Source organism: Phocoena sinus, chromosome 10 (assembly GCF_008692025.1).
Source record: "Phocoena sinus isolate mPhoSin1 chromosome 10, mPhoSin1.pri, whole genome shotgun sequence".
In the NCBI taxonomy this organism is placed as follows: Eukaryota; Metazoa; Chordata; class Mammalia; order Artiodactyla; family Phocoenidae; genus Phocoena; species Phocoena sinus.
Genome location: NC_045772.1, coordinates 54,186,875 through 54,206,949, shown reverse-complemented (window position 1 = coordinate 54,206,949; position 20,075 = coordinate 54,186,875). Strand labels below are relative to the sequence as shown.

General features: G+C 38.2%; 1 long non-coding RNA gene across 1 annotated transcript in view; it reads left to right on the top strand.

The window, feature by feature from the left end:
- Nucleotides 1-18,229, top strand: part of LOC116761110 — a 28,373-nt gene extending 10,144 nt beyond the window's left edge. The window contains exons 2-4 of the long non-coding RNA XR_004351925.1: nucleotides 2,181-2,506; nucleotides 6,091-6,242; nucleotides 18,087-18,229. This is a non-coding gene — a long non-coding RNA (uncharacterized LOC116761110). The remainder of the gene's footprint in view (nucleotides 1-2,180; nucleotides 2,507-6,090; nucleotides 6,243-18,086) is intronic.
- Nucleotides 18,230-20,075: the final 1,846 nt, after the last annotated feature.

Here is a 20,075-nt window from a genome sequence, read left to right as displayed (position 1 = left end):
CTTGAGAATATTCATAAGCAACTACCTGAGCATTCTGAAAAGTAAACAGAAAATTGTGGAAGGAAGTCAGCAGTTGGAAAAGCAATCCATAAAGGAGTAAATTTTCTGAGTTTCTGTTTTATAGCTATGCCCCCAAGGGCAGGCTCAGTTGTAGAAATGTGTGATCATGTAGATGGCTAGCCTCCAATAGAACCTTGTTTTCCTGTCTAAAGGAACCACAAAAAGGGAAACTTGCAGGTCAGAAAGTGTAACAAGAATTCTGGATTTGGGGAAGGGGATTACCTAGTCTGGCGTAACAGGCTCACCCCTGGGTTGTGCATGGACAGGACAAATCTAAAACATCATAACACTTAACATTTTGACCATTGCTCAAGACTCATACTAACCCCTGAAAAGCACATGTGCAGGTCGGACCCAAAACAATATGGCAAATGCTTTATGACCTGAACTATGATTTAAACCAGGGCCCAAATCTCAGACTAATCCTGGGTGATGGTTGTATGGCAAGACAGAACTTTTGGTCTGAGTCTAAACTGAGTTGGTAGACTGGCTAAAAAAAATTAACATCCTCCATAAGATTATAAAAGAACCCACAGTCTACACAGTATTGCAGTCACAATTTCCAGGATATAATTCAAAGTTACTTAGCATATAAAGTATGAGTAAAGTGACTAATTAACCAGGCAAAGACAACCAACAGATTTCAAGACATACAGCTGTAGTAATCAAGATGGTGGTATTGGCAGAGGAATAAACACACAGATCAATGGAACAGAAGGGAGAGCTCCAAAATAGCATCATCACACAAGTATGGCCAACCGATATTTGACAAAGTTGCAAAAGCATTTTGATGGAGAGAGGACACTCTTTTCAACAATGGTGTGGAGTAATTAAATATCCATAAGCAAAAGAATAAGCCTAGACCTAAAACTCACACCTGGTACAAAAATTAACTTGAAGTGAATCATAGATTTAAAAGCAAAGTATAAAACTATAAAGCTAAAAGAAGATAACACAAGAGAATAAAGCATGGTGACAATTCCAAATGCTGACGAAGATACAGAAAAACAGTCTCGTACATTGCTGATGGGAATATAGAATAGTACAGCCACTCTGGTAAATAATTTTGCATTTTCTTTAAAGGCATGTATCATACAACCCAGAAATCACTGTTGACATTTATTCTAGAGAAATGAATATATAAGTCTTCATTAAAACCTGAACATGATTGTTCATAGCTCTATTTGTAATAGCCCAAAGTTGAAACAACCAAAATATCTCTCAGTAGGTGAATAGTTAAACTGATATATGCAGACTATGGAATTCTACTCAGCAGTATAAAGGAAAAAAACTATCTCTTCATATAACAACTTCACTGAATCTCAAGGGCATTGTACTGTGTGAAAAAAAAAATCCAATTCCAAAAACTCATACTGTATAATTCCATATATATATATATGGTTCTCAAAATGAAAAAAATTACAGAAATGGAAAGATTAGTGGTTGGTAAATGTAGGGGTGTAATTATAAAACAATAGCACCAGAGAGGTTTTTGTGGTGATGGAATAGTTTGGTATCTTGACTGCAGTAGTCGTTACACAAATCTATACATGTGATTAAATGATATTGAACTATATATACACACAATATTAATGTCATTTCCTGTCAATGTCATTTGATATTGTACTATAATTGTATAAGATGTAACCATTGAGGTAAACAGGATGAAAGATGCATAGTGCCTTTCTGTATTACCTTTGAAACTTTTTATTCTATAATTATTTCAAATTAAAACATTCTCAAAAATTAAAGATATAATCACTCAATGAACCTGAAGAGTGATAAACAGAAGTTATAGAATCTGAAAGACAGAAGCAGGGAAAGATTTTTAAAAGAAAGAAAGAGAAAAAAAAAGAGCATAGCATCATGGGTCTATGGAACAATATTTTAAAAATCTAACATACTTGCCCTGGAGTTTCAGAAAGAGAGGATAAAGAGATTGGGGCCAAAAAAATTATTTGAAGAAATAATGCCCCAAACATCACAAATTTAATGAGACATACATTTACAGAGGCAAAAAGTTTGATGCACCCCAAACAAGATAAAGAAAATAATACTTAGGCACATTTTAATGAAACTACTGAAGACTTTTGTAAAAAGATTTTTTAAAATCTTAACAGAACTAGAGAAAAATGAAACATTACATATGGGTCAACAATGATTGGGATGCTCTTGGATTTCTCATCAGAAGCCATGAAACCCAGACACTGGAAGAACATCTATAAAGTGCTCAAAGAAAAGAGTGGTCAACACAGGATTCTATGTCCAGCAAAAATATCCATCAGAATAAATAAAGATTCTGAGATGAAAGAAAATTATGAGAATTCATCAGCAGCAGACTGATTCGAGAAGAATACTTAAAGGAAATGATTCAGGCTAAAGAGGAATACCAAAGAGAAACTTAGAAGTTGAAAAATGAAGGAAAAGCAACACAAATGGTAAAGATGTGAGTAAATTTAACAGTCTATTTTTCTCCTATTAGATTCTTTAAAATATGCATAACTGATGAAAGCAAAAAATGATTGGGACATAGTCAATGGGTCTCTCTAACTCTGACACATGTTGCTAAGTGTGTAAAGGATTGCAAGACCCTGACAACTCTTTCATCCAGGTCATTTCTCAGGATTGTTTTTGCAGCTGGAAAGTATGAAAGGTGAGGTAATATCTTCCATCACATAAAAAGCTGATCTGCTTACTGATTGCCATAAAAGTGGTAGACCCCTTAAAGCTCCTTTCCTGTGGCCCAAAAATCCACTAATTTTGCAGGCTTCATCAGGCCTTCTGCATTGCCTTGTGGGTCTTGTGGCTCAGGTAATCAGCATAAAAATACTCTTGCCTCTGCTGTCACCATAAGTTTCAGAGTCTAGTGTGCATGTCTACTGTACATAGTCTAGTGTACCTTACCTAGGATTCTAGTGTGTTCAGTATCCATGAAATGGTAACATGCTAACTTAATAGCTTGAAAGTTGATTAAAATAAATCCCCTCTCAAAACTAACACTGCCTGGTAGGAATATCAATATATGTAGATATATATGACAATTATAACATAAAGAGGGCAGGGTAAAGCAACCTACATGGTTGTAAGGCTTCTACATTTCACTTGAGGTGGTAAAATATTAACCTGGATATAGTAGGAAAAGTTGGGTATGTGTAATTTAATCCATAGAGAAACCATTAAGACAAAAAAGAAACCCAAAAGATTGCCAGAAAGCCAATAAATTAAAATGGAATATGAAAGTATTCAAATAATAGAAATGGAGGTAAGAAAGAAGATCAAAATACAGAGGAGACAGCCAGTAAACAAAGTAGAAGACTTAAACCAACTATATCAATAATTACATTAATATAAATGATCTAAACATACCAATTAAAAGATAGAGATTGTTAGATTAGATGGTGTTTTAGTTTTCTGGGGCTGCTGTTAAAAAAGTACCACCACCTGAGTGGCTCAAACAGAAATTTTCTTACAGTTTTGGAGGTTAAAAGTCTGAGATCAAGGTGTGAGCAGGGTTGAGCCTTCTGAGGGCTATGAGGAAGAATCTGCTCCCCTTCTAGCTCCTAGTGGTTAGCTGGCAATCTTTGGTGTTCCTTAGCTTGTCTGCATCACCCCAATCTCTGCCTCCATATTCACATGACATTCTCCCTGTATGTGTGTCTTTCTCCATCAACCCACTTTATAACGACACCAGCCATACTGGATTAGGTGCTTAACCCTACACCAGCATGGTCTCATCTTAACGAATTATATCCACAAAGACCTTATTTCCAAATAAGGTCACATTCTGAGGTACTAGTTAGGATGTCAACATGTGAATCTGGGGGACACACAATTCAACCCATAAACGATAAACTCATAGATGATAAATTCAAGTCCTAAATATATGCTGCCTATGAGAAACTTGCATTAAATATAAAGACACAGGGCTTCCCTGGTGGCGCAGTGGTTGAGAGTCCGCCTGCCGATGCAGGGGACACGGGTCCGTGCCCCGGTCCGGGAAGATCCCACATGCCGCGGAGCAGCTGGGCCCGTGAGCCATGGCCGCTGAGCCTGCGCGTCTGGAGCCTGTGCTCCGCAACGGAAGAGGCTGCGGCAGTGAAAGGCCCGCGTACCGCAAAAAAAAAAAATATATATATATATATATATATATATATATATATATATATATATATATATATAAAGACGGGTGAAATTAAAAGGAAAACATGTGCTGTGCTAACACCAATCAAAAGAAAACTGGAGTAACTATATTAATTTCAAAGTGGACAAATCTACAATTGTAACCAAAGATACCATCACCCCTAACTGGTAGAGCAAGTAGACTGAAAATCAAAAGGGATATAGTAGCCATGAATAGTGCTACCAACCAAACTGACCTAATTAACCTTTATGGAATACTCCACCTAACAACACCCAAATACACTCTTTGCAAATATACATGGAACATTTGCCAGGATAGACCATATTCTGGGCCATAAAACAACCTTAAGGGCATTTTAAAAATTTAAATCATACCAAGTATGTTTTGTAAACATAATAGAATTAAAACTAGAAATCAATTTTTTTAATCTGGAAAAAACTTAAATATTTAGAAATTTTATAACCTACTTCTAAATAACCTAAGGGTCCAAGAGGCAGTTACAGGGGAAATTAGAAAATATTTTGAATTGAATGGAAGTGAAAAAGCATAACATACCAAAATGTGTGTGATGCAGCTTAAGCAGTGCTTTGGGGAAATTTAGAACATTAAATGTTTACTAAAGAAGAATAGTGTCAAGTCATCCAAGCCTCTATCTAGAGACTATAAAAAAAAGAGCAAATTAAACCCAAAGTAAGCAGAAGAAAAGAAATAATGATAAGAGCAGAGATTAGTAAAATGAATAACAGAAAAACAATTGAGAAAATAAAACCAAAGGGCTAATTCTTTGAAAAGATCAATAAAGTTGATAAACTCTAACCATAATGATGAAGAAAAATAGAGAGAAAACCAAAATGACCGATTTCAGAAATGAGAGATGACATCACTACAGAGTATACAGATATTAAAAGAATAAGAGAATATTAACAAACAACTTTATACCCAGAAATTTGACTTTAGGTAAAAAGAACAGACTCCTTGAAAAAGAAAAACTAAAAGGGCTAACTGAAGGCAAAATGGATAACCTGAGCAGTCCTATAGCTACTAGAAGAATTGAATTAGTATATAAAACTCTTCCAAAAAGAACTCAGGTCCAAATGACTCCACTGGTGAGTTCTACCAAACACTTAAGGAAGAAGTAATACTAATTACACACAAACTTTTTCAAAAAATAGAAGAGAAAATATCCTAAATCACATAGCCAGCATTATCCTGACACCAAAAACAGAAAAATAAGAATACAGGAAAACCACAGACAAATATCTTTTATGAACCTAGACACAAATATCCTCAATAAAATATTAGCAAATTGAATCTAACAATATATAAAGATGTATCATCACACACCATGAGCAAGTGGGATTTGTTCTGGGAATGCAAGGCTAGTCTAACATTCAAAAACCAATCAATATAATTCACCATTTTAACTAATTTGAAAAGAAAAATTATATTGCCATCTCAGTAAATGCAGAAAAGGCATTTGACAAAATTCAGCACCCATTCGTGAGTTTAAAATCCTTAACACTAGTAACAGAAGGGAACGTCCTCAATTTTGCAAAGGACATCTACAAAAAGTCTACAGTCATTATCATACTTAACGATCAAAGATTCCATGGTTTCCCCCTAGGATTAACAAGGTAAATGTTGGGAAAGGCAGTCTAACGTGCACTGCCTGTTGACCCCCCTCCATCTAGTTTCAGAAGAACAGGGCTTGGGCCTGGAGTACTTCTTTACCAAGAGATAAGGAACCCATATAGTCAGTGCCAGATTTATCACCTTGTATGGGAATATCTTCTTTTTCAGACCCAATGTGTATTACTTTGTTCTGCTTAAGTATTTATATTCAATGCGTCAATGACTCTCAGGCACTCTCCAGCCTTCATTTATTTCAGACTCCATGGAGGAGGAAGAGGTGTCCTTCTGCTACAGCACAAGAGGGGTGCATGCAGGCTAATTGCCCTGTGTTGGCTGCCTGGTGGGACCCACTGGCCATAGGGAACCCATGCACACAATTGGAGCTGATCTTTCTCTGTCTCTTCTCCATGTAAGTAAAACTGTTGTTCCACCTAGTGTTTGACTGTGTTATGTTTTCCTTGGCAACTCCATTACCAAGTATAGTGGAGTGAAAGTGAGTGGAAGTATTTGGATTTCTATTCCTGGTGATTTTCATAGTAATGATCTTTGCTATCCTCCATGTTGTTGGAGACCTCCCCTGACATTGGTAACCAGTGTTCAGTGTTCTGCCTGACATCAAGGATGTCTCCTCTCAATGTGCCCACATGTTGGAGGGTCTAGCCTGTGTAATAAATCATGAAAAAGAAATAAAAGACACATAGATTGGAAAAGAAGAAATAACACTGTCTGTATTCATAGAGAGCATAATTGTTTACATATAAAATCCCAAAGAATATCAAAGAATAGTACTATACATAGTTTAACAAGATTGCAAGATTCAGTATAAAACATCAGTTGTATTTCTCTATATAAGGAATGAAAATTGGAAATCATTTTTAAAAGTACCATTTGTAAAAGTATCAAGTATAAATTCAAGAATAAATCTCAGATGTTACTTCTCCTTTTTCATTTCTAATTCTATTGATTTGAGTCTTCTCCCTTTTTTTCTTGATGAGCCTGGCTAGTGGTTTATCTATTTTATTTATCTTCTCAAAGAACCAGCTTTTAGTTTTATTGATCTTTGCTATTGTTTCCTTCATTTCTTTTTCATTTATTTCTGATCTGATTTTTATGATTTCTTTCCTTCTGCTAGCTTTGGGGTTTTTTTGTTCTTCTTTCTCTAATTGCTTGAGGTGCAAGGTTAGGTTGTTTATTCGAGATGTTTCCTGCTTCTTAAGGTGGGCTTGTATTGCTATAAACTTCCCCCTTAGAACTGCTTTTGCTGCATCCCATAGGTTTTGGGTCGTTGTGTCTCCATTGTCATTTGTTTCTAGGTATTTTTTTATTTCCTCTTTGATTTCTTCAGTGATCACTTCATTATTAAGTAGTGTATTGTTTAGCCTCCATGTGTTTGTATTTTTTACAGATCTTTTCCTGTAATTGATATCTAGTCTCATGGCGTTGTGGTCGGAAAAGATACTTGATACAATTTCAGTTTTCTTAAATTTACCAAGGCTTGATTTGTGACCCAAGATATGATCTATCCTGGAGAATGTTCCATGAGCACTTGAGAAAAATGTGTATTCTGTTGTTTTTGGATGGAGTGTCCTATAAATATCAACTAAGTCCATCTTGTTTAATGTATCATTTAAAGCTTGTGTTTCCTTATTTATTTTCATTTTGGATGATCTGTCCATGGGTGAAAGTGGGGTGTTAAAGTCCCCTACTATGAATGTGTTACTGTTGATCTCCCCTTTTATGGTTGTTAGTATTTGCCTTATGTATTGAGGTGCTCCTATGTTGGGTGCATAAATATTTACAATTGTTATATCTTCTTCTTGGATCGATCCCTTGATCATTATGTAGTGTCCTTCTTTGTCCCTTTTAATAGTCCTTATTTTAAAGTCTATTTTGTCTGATATGAGAATTGCTACTCCAGCTTTCTTTTGGTTTCCATTTGCATGGAATATCTTTTTCCATCCCCTTACTTTCAGTCTGTATGTGTCTCTAGTTCTGAGGTGGGTCTCTTGTAGACAGCATATATAAGGGTCTTGTTTTTGTATCCATTCAGCCAATCTGTGTCTTTTGGTGGGAGCATTTAGTCCATTTACATTTAAGGTAATTATTGATATGTATGTTCCTATTTCCATTTTATATATTGTTTTGGGTTCGCTACTATAGGTCATTTCCTTCTCTTGTGTTTCGTGTCTAGAGAAGTTCCTTTAGCATTTGTTGTAAAGCTGGTTTGGTGGTGCTGAACTCTCTCAGCTTTTGCTTGTCTGTAAAGGTTTTAATTTCTCCATCAAATGTGAATGAGATCCTTGCTGGGTAGAGTAGTCTTGGTTTCAGGCTATTCTCCTTCATCACTTTCAGTATGTCCTGCCACTCCCTTCTGGCTTGTAGGGTTTCTGCTGAGAGATCCGCTGTTAACCTTATGGGGATTCCCTTGTGTGTTATTTGTTGTTTTTCCCTTGCTGCTTTTAATATGCTTTCTTTGTATTTAATTTTTGACAGTTTGATTAATATGTGTCTTGGCGTGTTTCTCCTTGTATTTATCCTGTATGGGACCCTCTGTGCTTCCTGGACTTGATTAACTATTTCCTTTCCCATATTAGGGAAGTTTTCAACTATAATCTCTTCAAATATTTTCGCAGTCCCTTTCTTTCTTTCTTCTTCTTCTGGAACCCCTATAATTCGAATGTTGGTGCGTTTCATGTTGTCCCAGAGGTCTCTGAGACTGTCCTCAGTTCTTTTCATTCTTTTTTCTTTATTCTGCTCTGCAGTAGTTATTTCCACTACTTTATCTTCCAGGTCACTTATCCGTTCTTCTGCCTCAGTTATTCTGCTATTGATCCTATCTAGAGTGATTTTAATTTCATTTATTGCATTGTTCATCGTTGCTTGTTTCATCTTTAGTTCTTGTAGGTCCTTGTTAACTGTTTCTTGCATTTTGTCCATTCTACTTCCAAGATTTCGGATCATCCTTACTATCATTATTCTGAATTCTTTTTCAGGTAGATTGCCTATTTCCTCTTCATTTGTTAGGTCTGGTGGGTTTTTATCTTGCTCCTTCATCTGCTGTGTGTTTTTCTGTCTTCTCATTTTGCTTATCTTACTGTGTTTGGGGTCTCCTTTTTGCAGGCTGCAGGTTCGTAGTTCCCGTTGTTTTTGATGTCTGTCTCCAGTGGCTAAGGTTGTTTCAGTGGGTTGTGTAGGCTTCCTGGTGGAGGGGACTAGTGCCTGTGTTGTGCTGGATGAGGCTGGATCTTGTCTCTCTAGTGGGCAGGTTCACGTCTGGTGGTGTGTTTTGGGGTGTCTGTGGCCTTATTATGATTTTAGGCAGCCTCTCTGCTAATGGGTGGGGTTGTGTTCCTGTTTTGCTAGTTGTTTGGCATAGGTTGTCCAGCACTGTGGCTTGCTGGTCGTTGAGTGAAGCTGGGTGCTGGTGTTAAGATGGAGGTCTCTGGGAGATTTCCGCTGTTTAATATTATGTGGAGCTGGGAGGTCTCTTGTTGACCAGTGACCTGAAGTTGGCTCTCCTACCTCAGAGGCAGAGCCCTGACTCCTGGCTGGAGCACCAAGAGCCTTTCATCCACACGGCTCAGAATAAAAGGGAGAAAAAGTAGAGAGAATTAGTAGAAGTATGAGGAAAGAAAGAAGGAAAGGAGGAAAGGAAGGAAGGAAGAAAGAAGCAAAGAAGGAAAGAAAGGAGGGAGGGAGGGAGGGAGGGAGGAAGGAAGGAAGGAGGGAAAGAAGGAAAAAAAGACAGAAAGAAAGATGATACAGTAAAAATAAAATAAAGTATAATATAGTTATTGAATTAAAAAATATTTAGAAAAAAAAAAAGGGACGGATAGAACCTTAGGACAAATGTTGGAAGCAAAGCTATACAGAGAAAATCTTACACAGAAGCATACACATACACCTTCACAAAAAGAGGTAAAGGGGGAAAAATCATAAATCCTGCTCCCTGAGACCACCTCCTCAATTTGGGGTGATTCGTTGTCTAAAGGAGGGAGGGAAGGAAGGAAAGAAAGAAAGAACGAAGGTAAAGTATAATAAAGTTATTACAATTAAACTTAATTATTAAGAAAAAGAATTTTTAAAAAAAAGTCATGGACGGATAGAGCCCTAGGACAAATGGTGGAAGCTAGAGTATACAGACTAGATGTCACACAGGAGCATACACGTACACCTTCACAAAAAGAGGAAAAGGGACAAAAAATCATAGATTTCGCTCCTAAATTCCACCTCTTCAATTTGGGATCATTCCTTGTCTATTCAGGTATTCCACAGATGCAGGGTATATCAAGTTGATTGTGGAGCTTTAATCCGCTGCTTCTGTGGCTGCTGGGAGAGATTTCCCTTTCTCTTCTTTGTTTTCACAGCTCACAGGAGCTCAGCTTTGGATTTGGCCCTGCCTCTGCGTGTAGGTCGCTGGAGGGCGTCTGTTTTTTCGCTCAGACAGGACGGGGTTAAAGGAGCCGCTGATTCGGGGCCTCCGGCTCACTCAGGCCGGGGGTTGGGGGATGGGGGAAGGAGGGGCACTGCGTGCGGGGCCGGCCTGCGGCGGCAGAGGCAGCGTGACGTTGCGGCAGAGGCCGGCGTGACGTTGCACCAGCCTGAGGCCCGCCGTGCGCTGTCCCGGGGAAGTTGTCCCTGGATCCCGGGAACCTGGCAGTGGCGGGCTGCACAGGCTCCGCGGAAGAGGGGTGTGGAGAGTGACCTGTGCTCGCACACAGGCCCCTTGGTGGCGGCAGCAGCAGCCTTAGCGTCTCCCGCCCGTCTCTGGGGTCCGCGGTTTTAGCCGCGGCTCGCGCCCGTCTCTGGGGTTTGCGCTTTCAGCCGCGGCTCGTGCCCGTCTCGGGGGCTCGCGCCCTCAGCCGCGGCTCGCGCCCGTCTCTGGGGTTCGCGCTTTTAGCCGCGGCTCGCGCCCGTCTCTGGAGTTCCTTTAAGCAGCGCTCTTAAACCCCTCTCCTCGCGCACCAGGAGACAAAGAGGGAAGAAAAAGTCTCTTGCCTCTTCGGCCGGTGCAGGCTTTTCCCCGAACTCCCTCCCGGCTAGTCGTGGTGCACTAACCCCTTCAGGCTATGTTCAAGCCGCCAACCCCAGTCCTCTCCCTGAGCTCCGTCCAAAACCAAAACCCGAGCCTCAGCTCGCAGCCCCGCCCGCCCCGGTGGGTGAGCAGCAAGCCTCTCGGGTTGGTGAGTGCTGGTCGGCACCGATCGTCTGTGCAGGAATCTCCCCGCTTTGCCCTCCGCACCCGTCGCTGTGCACTACTCCGCGGTCCCGAAACTCCCCCCTCTGCCTCCCGCAGTCTCCGCCCGCGGAGGGGCTTCCTAGTGTGTGGAAACTTTTCCTCCTTCACAGCTCCCTCCCACTGGTGCAGGTGCCGTCCTTATTCTTTTGTCTCTGTTTTTTCTTTTGCCCTACCCAGTTACGTGGGGAGTTTCTTGCCTTTTGGGAGGTCTGAGGTCTTCTGCCAGCCTTCAGTAGGAGTTCTGTAGGAGTTGTTCCACGTGTGGATGTATTTCTGGTGTATCCGTGGGGAGGAAGGCGATCTCCGCGTCTTACTCTTCCGCCATCTCTATTTTTCGAAGTAGCCTAAGAATTTTGAATAAGAGTGAAGTTGGAGGGGACTTCCCTGGTGGCACAGTAGTTAAGAATCTGCCTGCCAATGCAGGGGACACGGATTCGATCCCTGGTACAGGAAGATCCCACATTCCACAGAGCAGCTAAGCCCTTGCACCACAACTACAGAGCCTGTGCTCTAGAGCCCACGAGCCACAACTACTGAGCCTCCGTGCCACAACTACTGAAGCCTGCACATCCTAGAATCCGTGCACCACAACTGCTGAGCCCACGCACTGCAACTACTGAGCCTACATGCTGCAACTACTGAAGCCCACATGCTCTAGGGCCTATGTGCCACAACTACTGAGCCTGCATGCTGCAATTGCTGAAGCCTGTGCACGTAGAGCCCGTGCTGTACAACAAGGGAAGCCACTGCAATGAGAAGCCCGTGAACCGCAATGAAGACTAGCCCCTGCTCGCCGCAACTAGAGAAAGCCCACACACAGCAACAAAGACCTAACGAGGCCAAAAAGAAAAAGAAAAAGAACAAAGTTGGAGGGCTCACACAACCTGATTGTAAAACTTACTATAAAACTATAATCAGGGCTTCCCTGGTGGCACAGTGGTTGAGAGTCCGCCTGCCGATGCAGGGGACACGGGTTCACGCCCCAGTCCAGGAAGATCCCACATGCCGCAGAGCGGCTGGGCCCGTTAGCCATGGCCGCTGAGCCTGCGCGTCCGGAGCCTGTGCTCCACAACAGGAGAGGCCACAACAGTGAGAGGCCCACGTACGGCAAAAAAAAAAAACAAAAAAAATACTATAATCAGACAGTGCAGTATTGGTAAAAGATGGACACAAAGATCAATGGAACAGAATAGAGTCCAGAAATAGATCAATTGATTTGATCAATTGATTTTTTACATAAGTTTAATAGCAACTCAATGGAGAACAGATAGTCATTTTAACAAACAGTGCTGGAACAATGGAACATTCCTATGCAAAATAGCAAACCCCAACCCATAACTTACACCTTATGCTAAAATTAACTCAAAATGGATCACAGATCAAAAGGTAAAAATCTAAAACTATAAACTTTGGGGGAAAATGAAGAGAAAATCTTTTTGACTATGGGTCAGGCAAAGATATCATAGTTATGACAGCTAATGCATAATATGAAATGAAAAAATTTGATAAATTAGACTTTACAAAAATTGCAAAACTTCTGTTCTGCAGAAGACACTGTTAAAGAATGAAAAGGCAGTCCACAGACTGGGAGGAAAATCTTTGCAACTGATATATCTGGTTAAAAAAAAAAAACTTGTACCCAAAATATAAAAAAGAACTCTCAAAACTCAACAGTAAGGAAGGAAACAACTCAATTTTTTTTAAAAAAGGGCAAGATATTTGAATAGCTATTCCACTAAAGAAGATATATTGATGGCCTATAAACAGATGAAAAGATGCTCAACATAAATCATTAGAGAAATGCAAATTAAACCACAGTGTGATACCACTATAGACCTATTAGAACAGCTAAAGTAAATACCAAGTGTTAGTGAGGATGTGGAGCAGGTGGAACACACCACTACTAGTGGGAATGCAAAATGGTATAGCCATTTTATACAGTAATCAAAACAGTGTGGTACTGGCACAAAAACAGACATACAGATCAATGGAACAGAATAAAGAGCCCAGAAAAAACCCACATGCCTGCGATCAATTAATCTTTGACAAAAGAGGCAAGAATATAAAATGGGAAAAGGTCTCCTCAGCAAGTGGTGCTGGGAAAGTTGGACAGCTGCATGTAAATCAATGAAGTTAGAACACATCTTTACACCATGCACAAAAATAAACTCAAAATGGCTTAAAGACTTAAACATAATATATGACACCATAAAACTCCTAGAAGAGATCATAGGCAAAACATTCTCTGACATAAATTGTACCAATGTTTTCTTAGGTCAGTCTCCCATGGCAATAGAAATAAAAACAAAAATCAACAAATGGGACCTAATCAAACTTACAAGCTTTTGCACAGCAAAGGAAACCATAAACAGAATGAAAAGACAATCTACAGAATGGGAGAAAATATTGGCAAACGATGCAAGCAACAAGGGCTTAATTTCCAAAATATAGTAACAGCTCATACAACTGAAAAACAAAAAGACAACCCAATCGAAAAATGGGCAGAAGACCTAAATAGACATTTCTCCGAAGAAGATATACAGATGGTCAATAGGCACATGAAAAGATGCTCAACGTTGCTAATTATTAGAGAAATGCAAATCAAAACTACAATGAGGTATCACCTCACACCAGTCAGAATGGCCATCACTAAAAAGTCTACAAATAACAAATGCTGGAGAGAGAGTGGAGACAAAGGAACCCTCTTATACTGTTGATGGGAATGAAATTCATACAGCCACTATGGAAAACAGTATGGCATTTCCTCAAAAAACTAAAAATAGAGTTGCTATATGATCCAGCAATCCCACTCCTGGGCACATACCCAGACAAAACTATAATTTGAAAAGATCCATGCACCCCTATGTTCATAGCAGCACTATTTACGATAGCCAAGACATGGAATCAACCTAAATGTCCATCAACAGATAAATGGATAAAGAAGATATGGTACATATATAGAGTGGAATATTACTCAGTCATCAAAAAGAATGAAATAATGCCATTTTCAGCAACATGGATGGACTTAAAGATTATCATACTAAAAAGTAAGTCAGAAAGAGAAACACACCATATGATATCACTTATATGTGGAATCTAAAATATGACACAAATGAACATATCTACAAAACAGAAACAGACTCACAGACATAGAGAACAGACTTGTGGTTGCCAAGGGGGAGGGAAGGATTGGAAGTTTGGGATTAGTAGAGGCAAACTATTACATATAGGATGGATAAATAACAAGGTCCTACTGTATAGCACAGGGAACTGTATTCAATATCCTGTGACAAACCATAATGGAAAAGAATATGAAAAAGAATATATATGTATAACTGAGTCAGTACAGAAGAAACCAGCACAACATTGTAAATCAACCATACTTCAATAAAATTTTTTTAAAAAAGAATAAATTGAACAGAGCAGAAAAAATGGTATAGCCATTTTGGAAAACAGTCTGACAGTTTCTTATAAAGTTAACCATACAACCCAACAATCCCATTTCCAAGTATTTACTTGAGAGAAATGAAAACTAATTTAATTAATAGGTTCATAGAATTCATAGTTTTATACACACAAAAAGTTACTTTTACTGTATATAAATTATACCTAACTATAGAAAAAAATTTTTTAACTGACCAGAAAAACAAACAAACAAACAAAAGGCTTGATGTTTCACTTTTGAATTCTATCTATCACACACTTAAGGAAGAAATAACACTAATCTTACACAAACTCTTCCAGAAAATAAAGGGAACACCCTCCAATTCATTTTATAAGGCCACTTGATACTAAAACCTGTCAAACCCAATAAACATAAATGCAGAAATACACACACACACACACACACACACACACACACACAAAGTTAGCATAGGACTCCAGTAATTTACAAAAATAATTGTACATCATAACCAAGTAGGGTTTATCCCAGAAATGCAAGGTTATTTAAAAAATCAATGAGCTGTTGCTCAGTGTATATGGAATTTCTGTTTTCCAAAATGAAAAATTTCCTAGAGACCTGTTACAGAACAATACACTTCACATATTTTGATGGTCTCTCATAAAGTGTGTAAATATTTTAAATTGTTATAACTTCTTGCTGTATTAAACTTTTATTAATGCATGATGTCTTTCCTTGTCTCCTGTAGCCTTTTTTGATTTAAGTCCATTTTGTCTGGTATTAGCATAACAGGAGTGGTTCTTTTGGTTACTATTTGCATGGAATATCTTTTTCCATCCTTTCACTTGAAACCTGTTTGTATCTTTAGATCTCAAGTGAATCTCTCACGGACAGCATATAGTTGGATCATGTGTATTTATCCATCTGGCATAATACCATCCTGGCAATCTCTGTCCTTTTCATTGGAGAGTAATCCATTTACATTTAAAATTATTACTGATAAGGAAGGACTTACTTCTTTCATTATGCTATATACTAATTCAATCTCCTCACTAGTAATCAGTCTGTTCAGATTGTTTGTTTCTTCATGATTCAAGCTTGGTAAGATACGTGTTTCTAGGAATTTATCCATTTCTTGAAGGTTTTTCATTTGTTGGCATATAATTGTTCATAGTAGTTTCTTACAATCTTTAGTATTTCTGTGCTGTCACTTGTAAGGTCTCTTTCATTTCTGATTTATTTATTTCAGTACTCTCTTTTTTTCTTGGTGAATCTAGTTAAAGTTTGTCAATTTTGTTTATCTTTTCAAAGAACCAGCTCTTAGTTTCACCGATCTTTTCTATTGTCTTTTTAGTCTCTGTTTCAGTTATTTCCATTCTGATCCTTATTTCCTTCCTTCTAACTTTGGGCTTAGTTTGTTCTTTTTTTTAGTTCCTTGAGGTATAAAGTTAGGCTGTTTATTTGAGATCTTTCATTTTTCTTAATGAAGGCATTTATCACTATAAACTTCCCTCTTAGAACTGCTTTTGCTACATTCCTTAAGTTTTAGTATGTTGTTTCCATTTTCATTTGTCTCAAGATATTTTTTGGTTTTCCCTTTGATTTCTTCTTTGACCCATTGGTTTTAGGAGCTTGTTGTTTAATCTCCACATATTTGTGATATTCCCAGTTTTCCACTTATAATTAATTTCTAGTTTCATGCCATCATGGTCAGAAAACATACTTGATATGATTTCAATCTTCTTAAACTTATTAAGACTTGTTTTGTGGTCTAACATGTGATCTATCCTAAAGAATGTTCCACATGTGCTTGAGAAGGAGATTCTGCTGCTGTTGAATGGAATTTCCTGCAAATGTCTGTTAGGTCCATCTGACCTAAAATGTAGTTTAAGTCCAACATTTCCTTATTGATTTTCTGTCTGGATAAACTATCTGTTGTTGAAAGTTGAAAGACTTAATGAATTTTTAGGCTATAATAGGAAACTAACAAGAAATTTCTCCCCTGAGACTGTTTCGGGTCCTTTAAACCACTCTGATCCACGTCTGCTATTAGTTCTCCTTTAGTGATCAAGTGTAAGAAGCACTGGATGGATGAAGTTGGGACTCTGCTATAGTTATGTCATCTCTGGTAAAATTATTCTCCAGCAGGCAGATGACTTACATGGAAGGAGTGGTACAATACTCCCAACGATAGATTTTTCCTCTATCTCTGCTCTGCCCTCTTCTTCACGTCCTTTGAAGAGGCACCTTGCTGCTGGTTAAGAGTGTGAACTGTGGAGTCAAACTTCCTGGGTTGAAATCCCAGCCCCACCACTTAGTAGCCTCGGGAAATTTAACTTAACCTCTTCCTGCCTGAGGCTTCTCATCTCTAAAGTGGATATAATAGTGTTTATTTTATAGGATTATTATAAGGAAAATATAAGAATAATAGTAAAAGGCTTAGGTCAATGCCTGTGTGTGCCAACTTAATTGAGTTCCTATTTCCTATGTCTGCAATGTACTGTGACGTTAGCATTTCTGATATAAATTTGTCTCTCAAATAGAGGTGGGAGGAGTCCTTGAGAGAATAGGTCTTGTCTCTCTTCCTCCTCTCTCTCAATCCCTCTGCAACTTTTTCTCTGGCTCCCTCTCATTCTCTCAACAAATATCTACTGAGCACCTTCTGCGTACCAGGCACTATTTTAGGCTGATGATTATATTTTGAATCAGAAAAGCATTTTCCCTCCCTTTTTACAATATAATGAAACAAATCAGTACTTGAGCAGGCTATTGCAGTGCAATAAGGTAGAAAGAGGGAGGGGAAGGCAGGAACACAAGGTATTCTGTGTCTATCTTTTCTTTGTGTTTCTGTCTCTCTTTTTCTGTCTGACGCTGTCCCTCTCTTCCTCTGTCTCTGTGTGTATGCCTCTTGAAGGAAATTAAGAGATTTCCCAAAGTACAGGATGAACTCACTGTATGAGTACAGTTAACCTGGGATAGTCTGGTTGTAGGCAATTCTAGCCAGCAGGGGGCAGGAGTGACCAGCTGTATAAATCAGTGCAGTTACTCAAATGTTTCTAAGACCTACTTTTAAAAAGTGCTTTTTTAAAAAAATTTTTATTAGAGTATAGTTGATTTACAATGTTGTGTTAGTTTCAGGTGTACAGCAAAGTGAATCAGTTATACATACACGTATATCCACTCTTTTTTAGATCCTTTTCCCATATAGGCCATTACAGACTATTGAATAGACTTCCCTGTGCTGTACAGTAGGTTCTTATTAGTTATCTACTTTATACATAATAGTGTGTATATGTCAATCCAAATATCCCAGTTTATCCCTCCTCCCCTTACCCCCTGGTAACCATAAGTTAGTTTAAAAAAAAAAAGTTCTTTTAATTTGTTCCGTGGAATTCTTTCAATTTTTTTTTTTTTTTAATTCTTTCAATTTTTAAGCTGTATAGTTGTTACATAGCAAAAATGACTATTGGTATTGTCATGTTAAAACAATTCCAATTTGGCAAATTGGAATTAGTTTCTACTGATCATGAATGTTGATTTTGTTTTCACACAAGGATTTAGCCTCTCCTTAGACATCCAAATAACAAAAATTTCTGCCTTTTTATATTCAGCAGATAATTTCAACTGGAGACAGGGATGGATGGAAAAACTTATACTCCCAAGACATCAGGCCTCACCAGCAATCTTGGGCTTCTCATTTAAATTCCCTGAGTTTTTACTGAAGAAGTTTGCAAAGACCAGGGTGAAGGCTATAGTGGACTGACCAGGGAACCACACACTTCAGGGACTGTGGACATTAGGAAGACATGTCCAATTGACAGTGAAAGGCTAAGCCAAGGGTATGACTTTGCTTTCTAATCTCTTGGCTTTCTGCACTCACAGCTGTCACAACAGGGGCCTTCCCAAAAGTCAGACCCACCTCAACTGTGTTAAAAAGTTGGGGTTCTTGAATGTTTCCAAGGAACTTACCTTTTATCCCTTTGTTTGATACTTGTTTTACAAAAGATATGTTTTGAGTTTCTATTCAACATGGAAATTATCCTCTAGCACTCAAGGTGCTTTCTATAGTCTTTATTGGTGCTTTCTAAACATTCCTTAAAACAAACAGATTTGGTACAGAGAAGAATACTCTTCAATTTCCTTGTTTTTGTTATATAGTTTCTTCTTAATTCTAAGTATTTTATTTTTAATATTTAACACTAGTACATGTTATATATTAAAAATTTGAAAAATACAAGATTGAAAGGAAAAATTGTCCAACATTCTACCAACCAGTGATAACCAGCACTCATATTTTTCTCTACAACTTTCTGGTCTGGCTGTCTCTGTCTTTAAGAAAAGTGGAATCACACTGGATATGACAGAGACTAAGAGTTGTCTCCCAGGATTTGTTCTCCTTTTCTTTCTATATAGTAAGATCTCAAGTTTTTAGCTCAGCATATGACCTCAACTTGCAGCCTGGTGTGGCCATACAAATTAAGTTCTAGTCAATGGGCTACAAGTGCAATGATGAAAAGTTCTAGCAGATTTTCGTGAAGCAGGGACATACCCTTCCATCTCCTTCTCTTCCTTTCCCGTAGTTAGAATGCAAACATAATGATTAGAGCTGGAGTAGCCAGCTTAGACTGCAAGAAGCCCCGTGCTGAAGGTTACAGAACAATCACATGCAAGGAGCCTGTGTCTCTGATTACCCTGGAACAACCATCCCAAGCTGGAATTCTGTTTTCATGAGGGCAAAGTAAACCTCAATCTTGTTAAAGTCACTTTTTTTTTGTGTATTTTTGTAACTCACAGCCACACTTCATTTCAAACTAGTATGCTAGATCTTTATGTAGTTCTGTAATTACATTCAAATATCCAGTCTCTTTTCTTTATATATATATATATATATAGTACAATAAGTATCATCCTACCACATAGCTTTATTGCTTAAAATAGGGGAGCAGTGCCCATGTAAATAGCTTTGAAAATATGGTTTTTAATGGCTGCATAATATTCTATGGTGTCATAGTTTAACCATTCCTCTATTTCCCCCAATGTATTACTCTTATTTCTAATGAGGAAGAGGGAATCTCCTTGTATATAAACCCTTGTGCACATTGCTAATTATTTTAGGAAATAGTCCTACATGTGATTAGTTTTTATATTTTCACTTTTATCTACTGTTGGGATTTTATTGTTATTTTTAGAAAAAAGTATGTAGTGTTTGATACTTATAAAAGAATATTTATATAATGACTATGTTTATATGACTAAGTTTAAAGAAGAAGAAGAAAATAAACACCATGGGTCCCTTTATCCAATCTCAGAACTCAACCACTATCAATATTTGAAGTTGCATGTGGGCTCCTCCCTAGTCTTAACCCCTACTAACCTCCAGAGAAAAATACTGCACTCAAGTTTGTTGCTGTCATCTCTCCCTTTTTTGTTATTTGTCTTACCACATATATATCACTCAGTTCCTGAAGCCAAAAGTATTGGAGTCACTCTTGAATTCTTATTAGTCTTACCCCTCCCATCCAATCTGTCAGCAAATCCTGCTGGCTCTGCCTTTAAAAACATATCCAGAATTCACCACCACAGCAACATTCTATTCCAAG